This window comes from Lygodium microphyllum, chromosome 9 (genome assembly GCF_053477565.2).
Source record: "Lygodium microphyllum isolate KBCC chromosome 9, Lygodium_microphyllum_v1.1.10, whole genome shotgun sequence".
Lineage (NCBI taxonomy): Eukaryota > Viridiplantae > Streptophyta > Polypodiopsida > Schizaeales > Lygodiaceae > Lygodium > Lygodium microphyllum.
In genome coordinates, this window is record NC_141143.1 from 99515681 (window position 1) to 99533383 (window position 17703).

Consider the following 17703-nt stretch of genomic DNA (forward strand, 5'->3'; position numbering starts at 1 on the left):
AAAAATCAAGACTATACTCCTCTTTGTAGGAGGTGCAGTGGTGAAGGACACTATGAAGAGAATTGTCCTAAGCGAGAGGATAATAAAATTACTGACAAAGGGAAACAAACCTCTAACGAACCTTCAACGTCTGCTGCAAATTTAGTTGAAGTAGAAACAATAAGGAAAGATATTGGAGTTAAATCAAAATTTATACCTCGTAAGGTGACCTTTAGGGCTGACCCTATGATTGGTGTTATTACTCGGGCACAAAAGCAACAACAGAAGGAGCAAGGTTTAGAGGAAGAGAGTTCACAATTAAACGAAGCAGTGAAGGATAAGTCTAAGGACATAGATCCTAATATAGAACTACCTGAATCGGATTCTCCGCAGCATTCCTCTGACCATCCATTATTACCTGTGCCTTTCGTAAATCCTAAGATTCAAGTGGGAGTAGCTCCTTTTCCCGAAAGATTGGTTCCTCCTAAGGAAAGGAGTAAAGATTATGTAGAATCCGTAAATAAGACCTATGATCTTTGGGATGCATTGGAAGAAATATCATTGACTATTAACCTTCGGCAATTGCTAGAAATAGCGCCTGTTTGTAGGAAACAACTTTACCATAAATTAGTTCGGCGTCGAAGGAAGAGGATTGAAATAAACGCTTCTAAAGTCCGTGTAAATTCTTCCAAAGGAAAAACAACTAAGGATGTAAAAATAGTAGATTTATTTGTGGACCCAGGAGCACCGGTTATCGATACTACTATTAATGGCCATTTGCTACATGAAGTGCAGTTAGATGGTGGCTCAGCAGTTAATTTGATGACAGAACAAGCTATGCAAGAATTAGGGTTGAAGGATCTAGAACCTACTCATATTGTTTTACGTGTGGCTGATCAAAGGAAAGTAACTCCTTTGGGGTTACTGCGAAATGTGAAATCTGTAGTAGCCGGATTAGAATTTCATGTGAACTATTTGATCGTTCGTTCGCAAACAAATATTTCATCGTATTCTGTCCTATTGGGAAGACCTTGGTTATACCAAGCAAGATGCATTCAGGACTGGTATAAAGGTTCAATTGTGATTGGTCCTCGAAATGATAGGGTTAAGATACAAGTTATTTCAAAAGGATTTTTGAAAGATTCAGGAGATGAAGCAGTTAGTGAAATGGATGAGAAATCCAACAGTGAGTTTTATGATTCAGAAATGGAGAGGACTGATCATGAAGGGCCTTATGCTTGGTTATTTAAGACACCACACCCAGCAGGAGCAGAGAAAGTAGAGGTCAATATAGTACATCAGCCTCACAAGGTAGAACAGATGGGTATTGGTGAGTATGCTGTAGCGTTTTCATCTGACAATGATTCGGATAGCGATATTACTCAGTGGTTATCTACATCCGAAGATACAACCCTCGACTGCTTAATGCTTTCAGCAGAGGAAGCAAAGTATCCTGATGATTTGCTTGAAACATGTTTCCAATTATCTACGGATCAAGAAGGAAATGATCAAGAAGATGTATTTTTTGCTTACAACAGGTCGGAAGTGATTTCTATGGATGAATTAGAGGAGGAAGAAATGCCTGAGTTAATGATATCTGATTTGGCTGACATTTCAATAACCTCTTCAGAAGGTATGGGAGAAGATGATGTTACTGATAATCATAATAGTATGCTTGAGAGTAGGATTTTAGAAGCTCTTCCTTATGGGGAAAATGTTTTACCCTTTGGATTTGGACAATTGCCAGATAGAGCTAAAAGGATTTATTACTACCAGTTAGAAGCGAAGGAAAGAGAAAGGAGAAGTAGGCATAGGTGCAAACCCTTACAAAGACCACTATCTCGTGAGGATGAGGATGATTCAGCTTCGGCTTTTAACAGGTTTTCACAGACTTCTTGTGAACATCATGGTAATTACGTTAGGATTATTAGAGAATTGGAAGAGGCATTGGAAGTAGAGCGTGAGGCAGCGTTGACTGCTGTAAATGAAGCAATGAAGAAGATTACTGAGTTGCAAAAGGAAAAGGCAGAGTTTCAGTTTAGAGAAAGGCGATATCTAGATGAAATCTCGCTTTTAGAATTTTATTTAGAAGAAGAGAAATCTAAATTCAGTAGGGGTGAGTTACAGATGGACCAAGCGTTATCTATGGATACAAATTATTGGGAAGAACATGAAAACACTGATAGGTTTTTGGAAAAAAATAAATCTAAGAATACTTTTGAACCAGAGACTCAAGAGAAAAACCCTACAAATGTTCCCTGGTTGTGTCATTCTTTTAGGCGTTCGACCGGAATTGCGCAGAAGATTTATCGCTGTTCTAGGGGACCGATAATTGGTTATCAACGAGTCCAATCTGAACCTACTAAGGTTAAATTGCACAATATGCAAGTGGTGGTGTTGCCTCATCCAAAAGAAAGAGTAATGGATTTTACTATTTATGGGGATGGGCAAGAGCCACAACTTAGATGGTTTGAACCTGTAGTACCTAGGAATTTTGTGGAACTGAAACAAGTTATACATTATTTGGGCTGTCGAATTCAAGGCGAGAAGGATGAGAATCTACATTCATTAATTCTCAAGCTTAAAGATAATCAATGGTTTTGGAGTTTAGATGATCAGGAATGTCTAGAAAAGAATAACAAAATTTTACGTCGATATCGCCGTAGGTTACATGCTCAATATCCATGTACTTCAGAGCAGATACCTAGCGTAATTGACTCTGTAAGAACCTCATTTACCATGAAATCTCGTAAAAATGTAAATGTCAATAATGGCGATTTAGATAAATATGGGAAGAGATATACTGAAAAATCCTTTCCTGAGTTAGTAAATGTCTATGGAGTAGAAGTTGATGGTGCTACGCAAGATAATCTGGCTATTATTCCTTATAGGGCTTTACCCTTAGTAAATTCTGTGAATGTGGGAGAAGAAGCACTGGAATCAAGTACTAAGAATAACCTGCTTGGAAATGTATTGATGCAGATATCCGAAGATGTGCCCACAATTAAGCCACGAAGAATAGACTCTCTATTTATTGAAGAGCCTGAAATTGAAGTAGTTAAGCTTAAAATGGCAGAAGGAAAATATTTAAATTTAGGAGACCAATTGGAATCGCCACATCGTGAAAGATTCGAAGAAGTCTTACGATTGCATGTTGATGCTTTTGCTTGGTCATATAGGGACCTTAAGGGTATCAAAGCTGAATTATGTCAGCATTTTATTGATCTAGAACCAGGCACAAAACCTCTATGTCAACGTCAACGACGAACAAACCCTGTGTATGCAGAATTAGTGAAAGCTGAAATTACTAAGCTTTTAGATGCTGGATTCATTTATCCTGTTGCATACAGTGAATGGGTATCTCCTATTGTGGTAGTACCCAAGAAGAATAGTAAGAAGATTCGCATTTGTGTCGATTATAGAAAGCTGAATAGCAAAACACGTAAAGATCATTTTCCTTTGCCATTTACTGATCAGGTACTTGATAAGGTTGCTGGTCATGAGCTGTATTCTTTCATGGATGGATTTAGCGGTTACAACCAAGTACTAATTCATCCTGAAGATCAATCCAAAACTACATTTACTACTGAATGGGGTACATTTGCTTATAGAGTAATGCCTTTTGGTTTGTGCAATGCACCCGCAACATTTCAGAGAGTTATGATTGCAGCTTATCAAGATTTTCTACGTCAATGGATGGAAGTTTTCTTAGATGACTTTTGTGTCTATGGTACGGCAAAAGAAATGCCTGAGCTACTAACGCAAGTATTTGAACGTAGTGATGAAGTAGGTATATCCTTGAATCCTGATAAATGTGTTTTTGGAGTACCAAAAGGAACCTTATTGGGGCATATCGTTTCTAAAGAAGGTATTGCCATGGATCCAGCTAAAATTATTAAGATTTCTGCACTTCCACCTCCAACAAATCTTAAGCAATTGCGTGGATTTTTAGGACATCTAAATTATTATCGGAGATTTATTTCCGATTTTGCAAAGGTGGCATCACCTTTGACAAATCTGCTACGAAAGGATACTCCTTTTATTTGGGATGGTGTTTGCCAGAAAGCATTTGAATTTCTTAAACATAAGTTAATTGAAGGACCAGTACTCGCACCCCCAGATTGGACAAAAGAATTCCATATTCATGCTGATGCATCTATGTATGCTGTAGGAGCTGTTTTGTGCCAAGCAGATGATAATAAGGTGGATCATCCAATTTATTATGCGAGTCGAAATTTAAGTGATGCAGAAAGGAATTATACCACCACTGAGAAAGAATGCCTATCAATGGTATTTGCGGTGGAGAAATTTCGTCATTATTTATTAGGGAATAAGTTTACTATATATGTTGATCATGAGGCGTTAAAGTATTTGCTTAATAAAGCAGAACTTTCAGGACGTGTGATTCGTTGGATGCTGTTATTCCAAGAGTTTGATTTTCAAATAGTTACTCGTCCTGGTAGAGCTCATGTGCTAGCAGATCATCTATCACGATTATTAACATCAGACAAAGAGGAAGGTGTGGAAGATGATTTGCCGGATGCATCACTTTTTACTGTGGAGACACAAGTTCCATGGTATGCTGATATTGCAAATTTTCTTAGTACTGCTCGATATCCACCTGGTGCCGATAAGCGCAGGAAACGTCAAATATTAATGCAATCACGCTCCTACGGATTATTAGGGGGTTACCTTTATAAATTTTTTCCACGCGAAGGTATCTATCGACGTTGTGTAAGGGAAGATGAAGTACCAGTGGTTCTTAAGGCATTGCATGATGAGCCGTGTGGTGGCCATTTTGCCGGTGAATTGACTGCAAGAAAAGTTCTATTAGCTGGTTATTGGTGGCCTACTCTATTTAAAGATACTTATTATTATTGTCGCAAATGCGATGTATGTCAAAGGACTGGTCGTCCTTCTAAGAGTTTTGCAACCCCTTTGACACCTATATTAGCATTAGCACCTTTTGAGAAATGGGGAATTGATTTTGTAGGCCCAATCGATCCGCCTACTAAATATCGATCGAATCGTTATATCTTAGTCTGTACTGACTATATTACAAAGTGGGTGGAAGCGAAAGCGCTTAAAACGGATAAAGCCATTGATGTGGCTAAGTTTATGTATGAGAATATTATTACGCGTTTTGGTTGCCCACTGGAATTAGTAAGTGACCGAGGTTCCCATTTCTTGAATGGTCTTATTAGCGAGTTAATGGAAATCTATAAAATTAAACATCGCAAATCAACACCTTATTATCCCAGAGCTAACGGTCAGGTTGAAGTAACCAATCGCATTATATGTGGGATTTTAACTAAAACGGTTGCTTCCCACAGGCGAGATTGGGATGAACGTTTATATGAAGCGTTATGGGCCTATAGAACTACTTATAAGGTGACAGTGCAAAATACACCCTTCAATTTAGTTTATGGCACTAATGCTATATTCCCTATTGAGCAAGAGTTGCCCACTTTACGAGTAGCTCTATCATTACGACTAGGTAAGGTTGAATCTTTGAAACAACGGATTTTACAATTGGTAAAGTTGGATGAGGAAAGATTATTAGCCCTACAAAGTCTAGAAGCAATGCAAAAACGTCGTAAAGCATGGCACGACCAGAATATTAAAGTACGGGAGTTTAAAGAAGGCGATTTAGTTTTACTTTATGACAGTCGTTATTATAAATTTCCTGGGAAGCTTAAAATTCGTTGGTTGGGACCTTTTAAGGTGATTAATGTTTATGATAATGGTTCTCTTGATGTGCAAGATATTAATGCTGAAAATGAGATATTTAGGGTTAATGGCCTGCGCCTTAAACATTTTGTGACTTAGGTTAGCTAGGTATAGTTAGGTTAGTAGTTAAAATAATATTTTGTCTAATCCACTCTTGGATGTCTTTTCTTTCTTGGGGGGGTTTTTAAATGGGATGCAGGTATGGCCTTTTTGTGGATGGATGCGCTTTACCCTCGTATTGATGCCGATAGTACTGATCCTGTTCATGTTGGACCTTACGATATTCCGCGTTTTCAGACGCATGACAGGTTTTTATATGCACCGAGAGGGGAGGCCTGTTGTGGTTCTTCCTTTGTGATTATTTTTTGTTTACAGTATCATCCACCTTTTGGTTGTAGGTCTTGTCAGCGGCATTTATTTGTGCGTGCTCATCTCTTGTGTTGGCAGTGTCACACATACTTTCGACGCTATGGTACCACTGCCATGCAGGAAATGATTGGTTATACCTACCAGCGTCATGATTATAATAGTGTTTTTTCTCCTGAGCGCGGCGCTGGTCAGTCTAGGGTAGGTAGAGAGCAAGCAGAATTTGCGAGATATCGTTCCACTGTCTACCGCCTTACTCCATCTTACCATGATTTACAGACTAGTGTTCCCTGCCCATGTTGGGATTATATTTGTTGGTACATGGATGCGACCGAGGGGCATTCCTTAGATGCTTTACCAGTGGCCCCTATGCCCTACTATGATGATGCAACTTCGGCTTCGCTCCATGATGTGATGGAGATTCTTAGTGATGCACCTGATAGCGGATCTGTGACTTCTGATATGTCTACGCTAGAGGCTATTCTTGAGCATCCTATAGATGATAGTTTAGTTAATAGGTTTGACTTAGATGGAGTTGATGATTTCGGATTAGGATTATTGTTTTCACTAGAAGATCTCAGAGACTTTGAAGATTTTAGTCTAGATATTTTGTTTTCTTAGTCTCTTATGTTTTTTCTTTTATTCTACATTTAAAAAAAACAAACAACCAAACAAACAAACATATATATAGCGTTAAAAAAACATACAATGCTTTGAGTTATTGATATCCTGTAGGTTTTCATGCACTTTAGTTTTGTTTTCCACGTAGTTAGGTAGTTAGTTGCACGCACGGTCAGGATATTCCTTTCAGTGCTGGAGTTTGGGATATTTAAGTTAGTAAGAAGGACAGTTCTATATGCAAGAATGGTTATTAAGTGGAGAAATATGCTGCTTCTTAAACAACCAAGCAGTGGGAGCGTTACGACAGTCTAGTTGATCGAGAGTGTGACATGAGTATTTGACAATTCTTTTGTACAGGGAAAAGTTTTATTATTTATCTAACCCTTTAACATTGTACTGGCTAGTGTATGTTTCATGTGCAGATTTGACTATGATTTTGCATTACACACTGTTGTATGTTTCTGATTGATTTTTGGAGTTGCAATATCCACGAACATACAAGGTTGTTTCATACCTAACTTTTTATTTCATATTCATTTTGAAAAAATACATGAATAAAAAAAATTGATGGAATGGAATGAGAGATGTCGAAAAAGAAAAAAAAAGGAAAAAACACTTAAGTAAATTACAGAGGAATTATAAATAAATATTTTAAACAAATATGAATGATATATATACACAATTCTCTATATGAAGTCCACTCACAAGGGATGGGACTTAGCATTAGGGAGTGATTTTAAAAAAAAGGGTGACATGTGTGCATAACATAGTGAATTTCATTGTATGGGTGTCCGATTAGGAATCCTATAGAGTTTTCCCCTATCTTTTGGTCGCTTTTCTAGCGATATGTGGGATAGCTGAATAACAAGGTTCTCTCCACGAAATTTGACTAGGAGTAGCGTGGAAGAAAGATGCTGAGCTGGTGAGTATTCTTTGCTTATCATTTGCCTAGGCAGAGTGACTAGTATTATGCGCTAGATTAGATTCCTCGAGCAAAGTTGTTGAGCTGAAATGTTTGACCGTTCAATTAAGTGATGTCTTCTTAGCTTCTTAGTTGATCCTTTAGAAAAAAAAAACAACAACAAAACAATCCTTAAAATCCAATCCAAATATTAAAAGTTCGGAAGAGTCTATATATTTATTCTTTTAAAGAAAGAAAGCAAGAGAAAGAAAGAAAAAGAAAAGAAAAAAAACACCCTGAGACTGCAAGGTTTGAAGGAAAAAAAAAAACAACCAAAAGAAGATAGCCATCGCCTCTGAGGTCCTGGTAGGCTGTAGGGATTTCCTTGACGGGTGCCCTGCGTCCGATGCCTTGCATCTCTTTGGGGTGGGACCTTTTGGGAAAGAGAATCAATGTATATACTCTTTTGACATCAAACTAAAAAAAACCATTAAAACATAAACTTAAAAGAAGAGCCTTGGACGATTAGAAGTTCAGGACCATTTGCTGGTTGTTCTAGTAGAACATGAATGGTTAGCAGCTAAACCCTAGGAGTCCTATTTAGTGTTGTAGTATTAGTTTACCTTGTTTGGGTTCTTTGTTAAGTAACGACCTTATCAGTGATGCTATTTCAGAAGCACTATTTTTAGTAGGATAGTAGTGTGGCAATTTATTGCCTAGAGGGATTATTGTTGTTTAGCGGCTCTAGACAGTTTCCTAGTTGGTATATTCTATGCAGTGGATGAAGCTCTGTTATGCATTTCAGTGTGGAGAGTGAGTAAGGGAGAATGTTAGTTTGCACAAGTTTTTCCATCTTTTCATTGAAACATTTATATTGTTTGTATTTTAATATGACACAAATAAGTATTTTTTTCTACTTTTCCAGTGTCTACTAGTTGTCCATGTGCGGTTTTGCAGATCTTGTACCTGTGCTCGCGAGGACGCTTCGCAATTAAGTGGAGGAGAGTATATTTTTTCTTTCAAAGTTGCGTAGCAGTGCTCGTTGTAGCAGTGTTCGTGATGCTGAATGTTCGTGATGTAGTTGTGCTCGCGAGGACGCTTCGCATTTCAGTGGGGGAGAATGACAACACCTAAAGACATGCCATTTATTGCAACAATTTTTTGGCAAAACTGTATACAATTGACACCTTATTACTAAATTTTTACATGAATTCAATGCAGATGCGGTGTTCGTTGTTGCTGTCTTTGGAGACCGTGTCCTTGCAGTCTGGCCAGGGAATGTCGGTACAAAATTTAACCTTTTGGCCTGTCTACAACCATAAGAAACTCTTATATCTCATTTGCCAGAAATAGGGTATTAAGACCAAGGCTTAGAGACTGTAGGACTTTGCAAAATGAAGTTCTTTGAGCTTATGCAATCCATATTCTTAGAGCCACTAGAAATCATGTTATTCATGGCAGATTGTGTAGGCTTAGGATATGGTTCAGGTCATGGAGGGCACAATTTATTTCAACTGAAGATGAGTGCCACTGCATCAATGAAATTGAGGGGTAGTGCATAAGAAAATGCAATAGAGAGCTGAAAGTTCTAATCTGCTATAATGAATCCAATGCCAACATGAAATTATTATAAACTTAATAATGTGTGCACTATCCCTCGGCTTTGCAATCGACCTGAATTGAAAAGGTTTCAATGTTGGTCTTATCGTAAATGTGAGTATGCTTGAGGAGATTCTTAAAAACTCCTACTCCAAGCCACAACTGGGAGGAGTCGTTTATTTGCAAAAGAAGATGGATGGGGTCTTGACTTTGCCTTAGGGGTGGTGTGTGTTGAAGGAAGGAAGGGAAGATGGAGGTGGTGAGACGCTTTCAGAAGGATTTTACAAAGTGGAATGCATTAAGAAGAAGCGAGTGCATAAGGGTCAAGTGTAATATCTAGTTAAATGGGAAGGAACCTTAATAGGAAGAAACCTTAATAGAAGGAACTTTAATGAAAAAGAAAAAAAACAACGAATGGCATGGAAGAGGGAAGCCGTTGCAATTCATGTCGTGGGGATGGAGAGAGGTGCCTTCTTGGCTATGAGAGAGAGAGAGAGAGATAGAAAAGAGTAAATAGAGCAGTAGTGCGAGTAGTAATGCGGCACCATCAGAAGGGAGCAAGGCGTTATAATGCAGGCCCTTTGCTTTCCTGTTGGGGCTGACCTTCACCATCCTCGCCGTCGTCTTGTCCATCGTCAGAACCATCATCTGGATTGTCGAGACTATTTGAATGTTATAAGAAATGTCTTGTGCTCTGATAGACTTTCTCCCTCTGGCTGTGCGCTAGACAGATGTTAGAGGAAGAGAGAGGCTGATAGACACAATTCGCATGGAGAGAGAGAGAAATGCCATGTCCACGCCTCGTACGCTTCCGCGGCTTCTTGTAATGCAAGCACAGCATGACTTTGGAAACGGAGATCCGTCTTAAAGTCCTGAGCAATCTTTCTGACAAGCCTTTGAAACGGCAGCTTGCGAATCAGGAGCTCCGTGTTCTTCTGATACTTGCGAATTTCACGTAGTGCAACAGTGCCGGGACGATAGCGATGAGGCTGGAAAGAGAGAGAAATGCCACGTCCACACCTCGTTGATCAGAGCGTTGGTCTCTGCTGTGTCATGGCCTGCGAGGTTCGTCCCAGCCAAGTCGAAGAGTAAGGACTGCCTGAGAAGCTTGCGTGAAGGGTGAGGAGGCGCCTCCTTCAAAGACGCCATGGCACGAACCTGAGAGAAAAACAGAGAGGTTGACATCATCTCACTAATTATCACCATGCTTTTGAGCATCATTTTTTTTTTCTTTGTGATTAATGTCGCTACCCTTGAGCCTTAACCATCTTATTATCAACCATTAATCTCCTCATTTCTCCTCTTCAATTCGCCATCCCTTCCTCACTCCTTCATCTCACGAAATATGTGGTGACAACATTTGAGATATTGCATGGATAACAACAACCATTTTTTATCAATATGTGATTAAAAGAAGGATAATTAACCACTCTTCTTAAAAAAACTGGGTGAAGAAGAGGATTTGGTGGACAGATCATGGAGATATTGAATTCGTCTCTACCTTCTTCATAAGTCATTGTTTCCTTAACCAAAAGCCAACCAACTCTTGATTAAGAGTTTAATCTTTAATTTAAGCAAAAAAAAATCATTCCCATTGCCATGGAGCAACAGTCATGCGAGGATCGGTGAGAGAGTAAAAAGATCGACGAGCTGATGGTTGGAATGACTGGTCGGACGACGGACTTGTATTGACTAGACTGCAAGAGGACACGGTCTTCAAAGACAACACAACGACCCGCGGGATTTACAAGTACATGCCTACACTGCTTATCTAAAATGAATGATATATTATAAGTAAATGTTTAGTTTAGTGTTTTTAGAAAATGCTTTGAAACTTGTCTTTCTATGATGAATGGTTGTTTGCATTTATCTAAACTGGTTTTTATTATATTAAAAATAAAAAAACAGTTGAAAACACTAAGAAATAATGATTTAATAATATTTTACTTAAGAGATGCTTGTATAAAGATATGGTGTTTTAGTTTTGATAGGAGAAATTATACACGGTATGAGCATTTATGAAACATGGGAAATTACAAATAAAAAGTTTGACAACACTTTATAATGATTAATAATGTTAGGTTGCAGTTATAAAATTTAGTTTAAATTAAAACCAAAATAAAATCAAACAATTTGATGATTGGATGGCATGAGGAAAAGCCTCAGCATCTATGTTAAATTTTTACATGTTATTCATTTTACAACCAATTTCTTAAATATATGGAGTGGAGGGCTACTAGGATAATTTAAAGAAAACTAAGGGGATATACGGGATTTAAAATGAACGTTTTATGTGAACCATAAGAGTGTGAAAAGAATTTGTTTTATCATGCTGATACTGGTTATAGAAGAGAGAAGGAAAGGACGTTATATTTGCAAAATGAATTAAGTATTTAAAAACTAATAAGCAACGACGAAATTTATATACGGAGTGGGAAATGTCTACCAAGGGAGATTAAAATTTAGGGGTTTATGGTACTTCAGAAAATTTGATTTGAATGTTTGTTTAAAATTAAGCAAATAAAAAGAATTAATTTTAATCAGGTGGAGAAAAACATAAAAAGGAATTTTAAATGGAGATATACAAATAGATCTAAGAGATCTATATCCTTGAAACAACCTTTCCAAAGTCAAACATTGAAAACATTTCCTGGATAAACCGCCACTAGTATGGCAAGAGAACATTATGAGGAGCTGCCTCTGAGAGATGAGGAGAAACCATAGTCATCTTAGGTTTAGCAATTTAGTGCCCAGTATAATTTACTGAAGTTTAGAATCTTTGCAGTTGGACTACTACAAACAATGTTGTAGATTTTAGGGAAGGCTAAGTTGAGTCAAATTAAAACAATTAGTGAAATAATCACTTGTTTAGTGCAACAACTTTTAGGAGTTGGCTTGTTAACCTGGGTAAAAGTGGCTTGGTCTTTGGCCAGTCACTTACCCCTCAAATTCATATTCTTGTAATTATATTAAGTAAATGAATGCATCAAGTATATGGGTATGATGTTTTAGAAATAGAATTATGGAAGATCATTAAGGTTATTACAATTATCATCATATGTTGTCAAGGACCTCCCATAGCATCTATCATGAGAATGTAGCACACTCATAGCCTACTTCAAAACTTGTCATTCGTCTTTGCATTTCATGCTATGAATCTGCTCCCATGCAAGAGCTAAATGTCCAAAAGAAACCTCTTTAAGTAAGTCCAAAGTTTCAAAGGAGAATCAGTATCGTATATACTCAAACAACTAGGGATATTCCTAACCAAGGTTAACGATTGAATTGCCTCTTATTAACTTAATTATAGAAACTAAGAATGTACGGTTACCGTGAAGGTATTAGAGTACTAATAGTACCATTGGCAGCTTGTGTAGCCCTTGTAATTCTTGTGATTCTCTGTCTAGTTCACTTAGTGTACCAGAGGATGCTCGAGACCTTGACGGACTTGGTAGGTTCTTGCTTGAAATCCCAAACGGCCTCTAAGGTGTGAACATGCTCTCTCTCTCTCTCTCTCTCTCTCTCTCTCTCTCTCTCTCTCTCTCTCTCTCTCTCTCTCTCTCTCTCTCTCTCTCTCTCTCTCTCTCTCTCTCTCTCCTCTTCTTCTTCTCCTTCTCTTCTTCCTCTCGTTCTTCTCTTCTTCTCTCGTTCTTCTCTTCTTGTCTCTCTCTCCCTCTCCTTTTCTTCTTCTTGTTCTCTTCTTCTTCTCCTTCTTCTCTCCTTCTCTCTCTTTCCCTCTCATTTTCTTCTCCTTCTTCTCCTTCTTCTTCTCTTCTTCTCTCCTCCCTCTCTCCCTCTTCCCTTCTCTCTCCCTCTCCTTCCCTGCAGCGTCTTGGCCCCCTTTAAGGCTCCCTCCTTCTTTTCATTATGATTGGGGGGGGGGAGGATTTTATAAGGTGTTTGGGGAGGGTGTGATGGAGGCCCTCCCCTTCATGTGGGGGGCCACAGTGGAGCTGCTGCCATGCAACTCCTGTCATCATCATCACCTTCACTCCCTCCTTTGTCATCATTGTCAACAATGAGCTTGGCCACCACCCACTTCACCTCGTCGTTGTCTTTCTGCGACTCCCCCTCCACATCATCAAGGGGGCCGTTTAAAAAAATTGATTAATTTTATCAAAGTTAGGGGGGTTGTGTGAAGGAGTGAGGGGGCATTATGAGACCAGCAAAACAGTTAGGGTCATTGCCCAAGAAATGTAGTGTTACGAGAGAGACAAGCAGCTAATGACCTCCTCACCACGCTTGTGACCATCCCAGTGACTCTAAGCCTAGGAGATCTGCTTAGAAACATCCAATGCTATGGTTAGAACTGAAGCACTGGATCAAAGGACCAATGGAGCAAGGGGCAACTGATCTACATAATCATGATGCAGTAACTCAAATACCCAGCCTGACATTACACTCAGTGCCAAAGTCCTTACACATTAATTCTTTTTCGGAAGGCACCAAAATGCATGCATTCTTGTCGATCCTAGCTCTAGGAGATACCACAAGAAAGGGTATTGTGGATATGGGAGTAGGAGTTAGTATGCTGAGCGATGCAATACTCTAGGACTTGGGCAACCTGCATATTGAGAATGCTAGGTTCAATGTCACCCTAGCCAATGGAATGAAAGTGTGAACATTTGGAGTGTTAAAGAACTGGCCCTTGAAGATTACAGGAATCTAATTTTTTGTGGACTTTATAGTCATGAAGGGAGTGGATTATGACATCCTATTATGCGGACCCTAGATGCACAATGCATGGGTCATAGAAGACTGGGGCAATGGTATGATCTTCTTAGGCAATCAAACAGAGGAAATAAAAGTAGAGATGGATACATGGAAGACTACACCAGTCGACCTAGATGCCATCTCCAACATGCTAAAGGGTGATGCGCAAATTAAAAAATCTTACGGGCCATTGACCAAATATATCCCCTGTCCTGAGGAGGATGAGAAAGATAGTTAAAAGGGGCCCCTATTGTGGGGTCCGGGGGCCGCAGAAGCGGCCCCTGGCTGGGGGGTCCCAGGGGGGCCAGCGGCCCCCCTGGCGGGGGTCCGGGGGCAGCGCCCCCGGCCCGATGGTAAAGGGAATATTCCCTGGAATATTCCCTGGCCGACTAGTGGAGGCTCATATGGTAGGTCGGTCAGCAGGCCGACCTAACGACCTTCGCGGGCTATAAAAGCTAAACCCCTTCGCAGCCATCACACACTCATCTTTCACCCAGTCAGAGTTGTTGTTCCAGCTAGCCTTAAGCTCTTCGCCTATCTTCTGTCTAGATCGCCATCTAAGCTTCACTCAGTGGAAGCGCACGGGTGGACAGAGCCATCTTTGTATCAGTTGTTTGGAGTTAAAGAATTTTACTGATTCTCCTCTTATCTGTTGTGTACTCTCTATCTCTTTCTCAGATTCTGTTCGCTGCGCCGTGTAATATTTTACATGGTATCAGAGCCCAAGGGGCTCTAGAGATCGGAGAGCGTGCAAGAGGCAAAGGCTTCAACAGCAAAGAGAAACGATGTCGACTCCGGGAAGCAGTTCTGGCGCATCAGGAAGCGGTGCAGGAGGTGGTGCTGCTGTACCGGCTATTCAAACACTGAGGATTCGTCCACCAACCTTCAGCGAAGGCAAGTTAGATGGTACAAACTACACCTTGTGGAAGTTCAAAATTACAACTATCCTTGATTCTTATGAGCTTCTGGAGACTGTGCTGGGGACTGACGCAGAACCACAGCCTATCCCCGACCCATCAAATCCTAGTGTGATGATTCCTCCGAATGCAGATCTTCTACGAGCTTGGAAACGAAGGAATGCAGATGCATTGTGTGCCTTAGTTACAAGCTGTTCTGACAGTGTTTTGACTCTGATTCAGCATACAACCAAAGCGTCAGAGGCTTGGAATGTACTAAGGAGTCAGTATGAAACACGAAACCAAACAAGGATTCAAAACTTGGAGAATCAACTAGCAGCGGAGAAGTTTGCTGAAGGAGAGACGGTTGAAGCATTCATCACTCGGATTAAGAATCTGCGCGACCAGATGGCTGGCGCTGGGATACAAAAGACTAGCGAAGAGCTAGCTCGGAGGTGTCTTCGGATTTGTCCACAAAAGTTTGATGGACTAGTAACTGCCCTTAATACTCAGGTGAGACCTCAAGCTTTGACTTTTGAGGAGTTGTGTGCATTATTAATGGAGGAGGAGTTGAGGCTGAAAGCCCGAGAAGGTAGCAACAATGGAGATGCTGCATTCTCTGCCAATGCAAAAGGCAAAGGTGTTTCCTCCACCAAAAATGATGGTGACAAAAAGAAAAAGGGCGGCAAGAAGAGGTTTCAAGGAGAGTGCTTCTACTGTAAGAAGAAAGGACATGCAATTGCAGATTGTCGTGTCAAGAAGGCAGATGAAAAGAATGGTACCCTTAAAACTAAAGGGAAAGAGACAGCCAATACGGCTGAAGCAGAGTTGGAATTATTCATGGCGACCATTGAGGAAGTGTGCTCCTCGGCGCAAGAAGAATCTACCACTGACTCTTGGGTGTTGGATAGTGGGGCCTCCCGTCACATGACCAACAAGAAAGGTCTATACAGTTCTATGCAGCCTCTACAAGAATCCATCACTGTGACGGTTGGAAATGATGCTAAATGCCCTGCTGCGGGCACAGGTACTATTTCTTTTGTTGCTGCAAATGGTGAAGTAAAAAAGCTTTCAAATGTGTTGTATGTTCCCGAAATCAGGAGAAATCTCTTATCAGTTGCTGCCATAACTGATCTTGGTCATGAAGTGAGGTTCAAGAAGACAGGTGCAGAAATTATTGATAGTGCTGGCACAATTGTTGGCAAAGGAGAAAGAAGGAACAACCTGTATGAGCTAAGTGCTCTTACAGCCACCGCTGGAGTGGGCACAAGTAAGCTTTGGCATGAAAGGTTTGGACACATCGGATTTGCAGTATTGAAGGAGATGCAAAAGCAAGGTATGGTTGCTCACCTACCTACAATAACTGAATTGAAGGAACCATGTGAAGCTTGTATGATGGGCAAGCAACAGAGAAAGGCATTTCCACAAGAAAGCAAGAATAGAGCACATGCTCCTCTAGAGTTGGTGCATGCTGACTTGTGTGGTAAGATGCCTACACAGGCCTTGGGGGGATCTTCTTATTTTATGTTGATTGTCGATGACTACAGTAGGAAGATGTGGGTGTACTTCCTTCGTGATAAGGCTCAAGCTTTTGGTAAGTTTAAAGAATGGCTAATACTTGTTGAGAATGAAACAGGGAAAAGTGTGAAGAAATTTAGAACAGATGGTGGTGGTGAGTTCAACTCAAAGGAGTTTGAAGGCTTTTGCAAGAGCAAAGGGATCAAGCGTCAATTGACGACGCCTCACACACCTCAGCAGAATGGTGTTGTGGAACGCAGGAATCGTACCATTGTGGAGATGGCAAGATGCATGCTAAAGGGCAAGGGATTGCCTAACCATTTTTGGGCTGAAGCTGTTAATACTGCAGTCTACATTCTAAATCGGAGCTACACAAAGGCTCTCAAGGGAAAAACACCTCATGAGGCTTACACTGGTAAGAAACCATCTGTTTCACATTTCAGAATTTTTGGATGTGAATGTTATGCACATGTTCCAGATGAGAAGAGAAACAAGTTACAACCAAAAAGCAAAAAATGTATCTTCTTGGGTTATAGTGATGAGCAGAAGGCTTACAAGCTATATGACCAAGAGGCAAAGAAGATCATCGCGAGCCGTGATGTGGTGTTCAAGGAGGAGCCGCATACAGTGGAGGAGGAGAAGGCAAGGTCTTCCACTTTATCATCAAGCGAAGAAGTAGTCCACTATGAACCTGTCCCGAGAGCTATCCCTATCCTTAAGGAGGAGGAAGCATCATCTTCAGATGATGAGGAAAAAGTTCACCAACCTGACATCACCCCACCGGAAAAGCCATTGCCGCGCTGGGTGAAGCAGCTCTATGACCACAATAATCCTATGCCTGCATCTGTTGAGGAGAAGGCAGACGGACCAAGGAGGTCTCAGAGAATAGAGGAGCAAAGGAGGGCTTCTGCTCACATAGTCAACATGGCCTTGATGGTTGAGATTATGAGAGAAGTAAAGGAGCCAACTGACTTAGAAGAAGCACTTGCAGATCCATCATGGAAGGCTGCTATGCAGGCGGAGTATGACAGCATAATGAAGAATGACACTTGGGAGCTAGTGGATCGGCCAGCAAAGCGGAAGATTATTGGCACCAAGTGGATCTGGAAGGTAAAGTACAAGGCTGATGGTACCTTAGAAAAGTACAAAGCTAGACTGGTTGCCCAAGGATTTTCACAAGTTGAAGGGTTTGATTTTCATGAGTCATTTGCCCCAACTGCCAGAATGACCACTATTCGCACGGTACTTGCAGTGGCTGCCCACAAGAAGTGGCCAGTGTACCAAATGGATGTTAAGTCAGCGTTCTTAAATGGTGACCTCAAGGAGGAGGTGTACGTGGCTCAACCACCAGGGTTTGAGGCCCCCCATTCTGAGAACAAA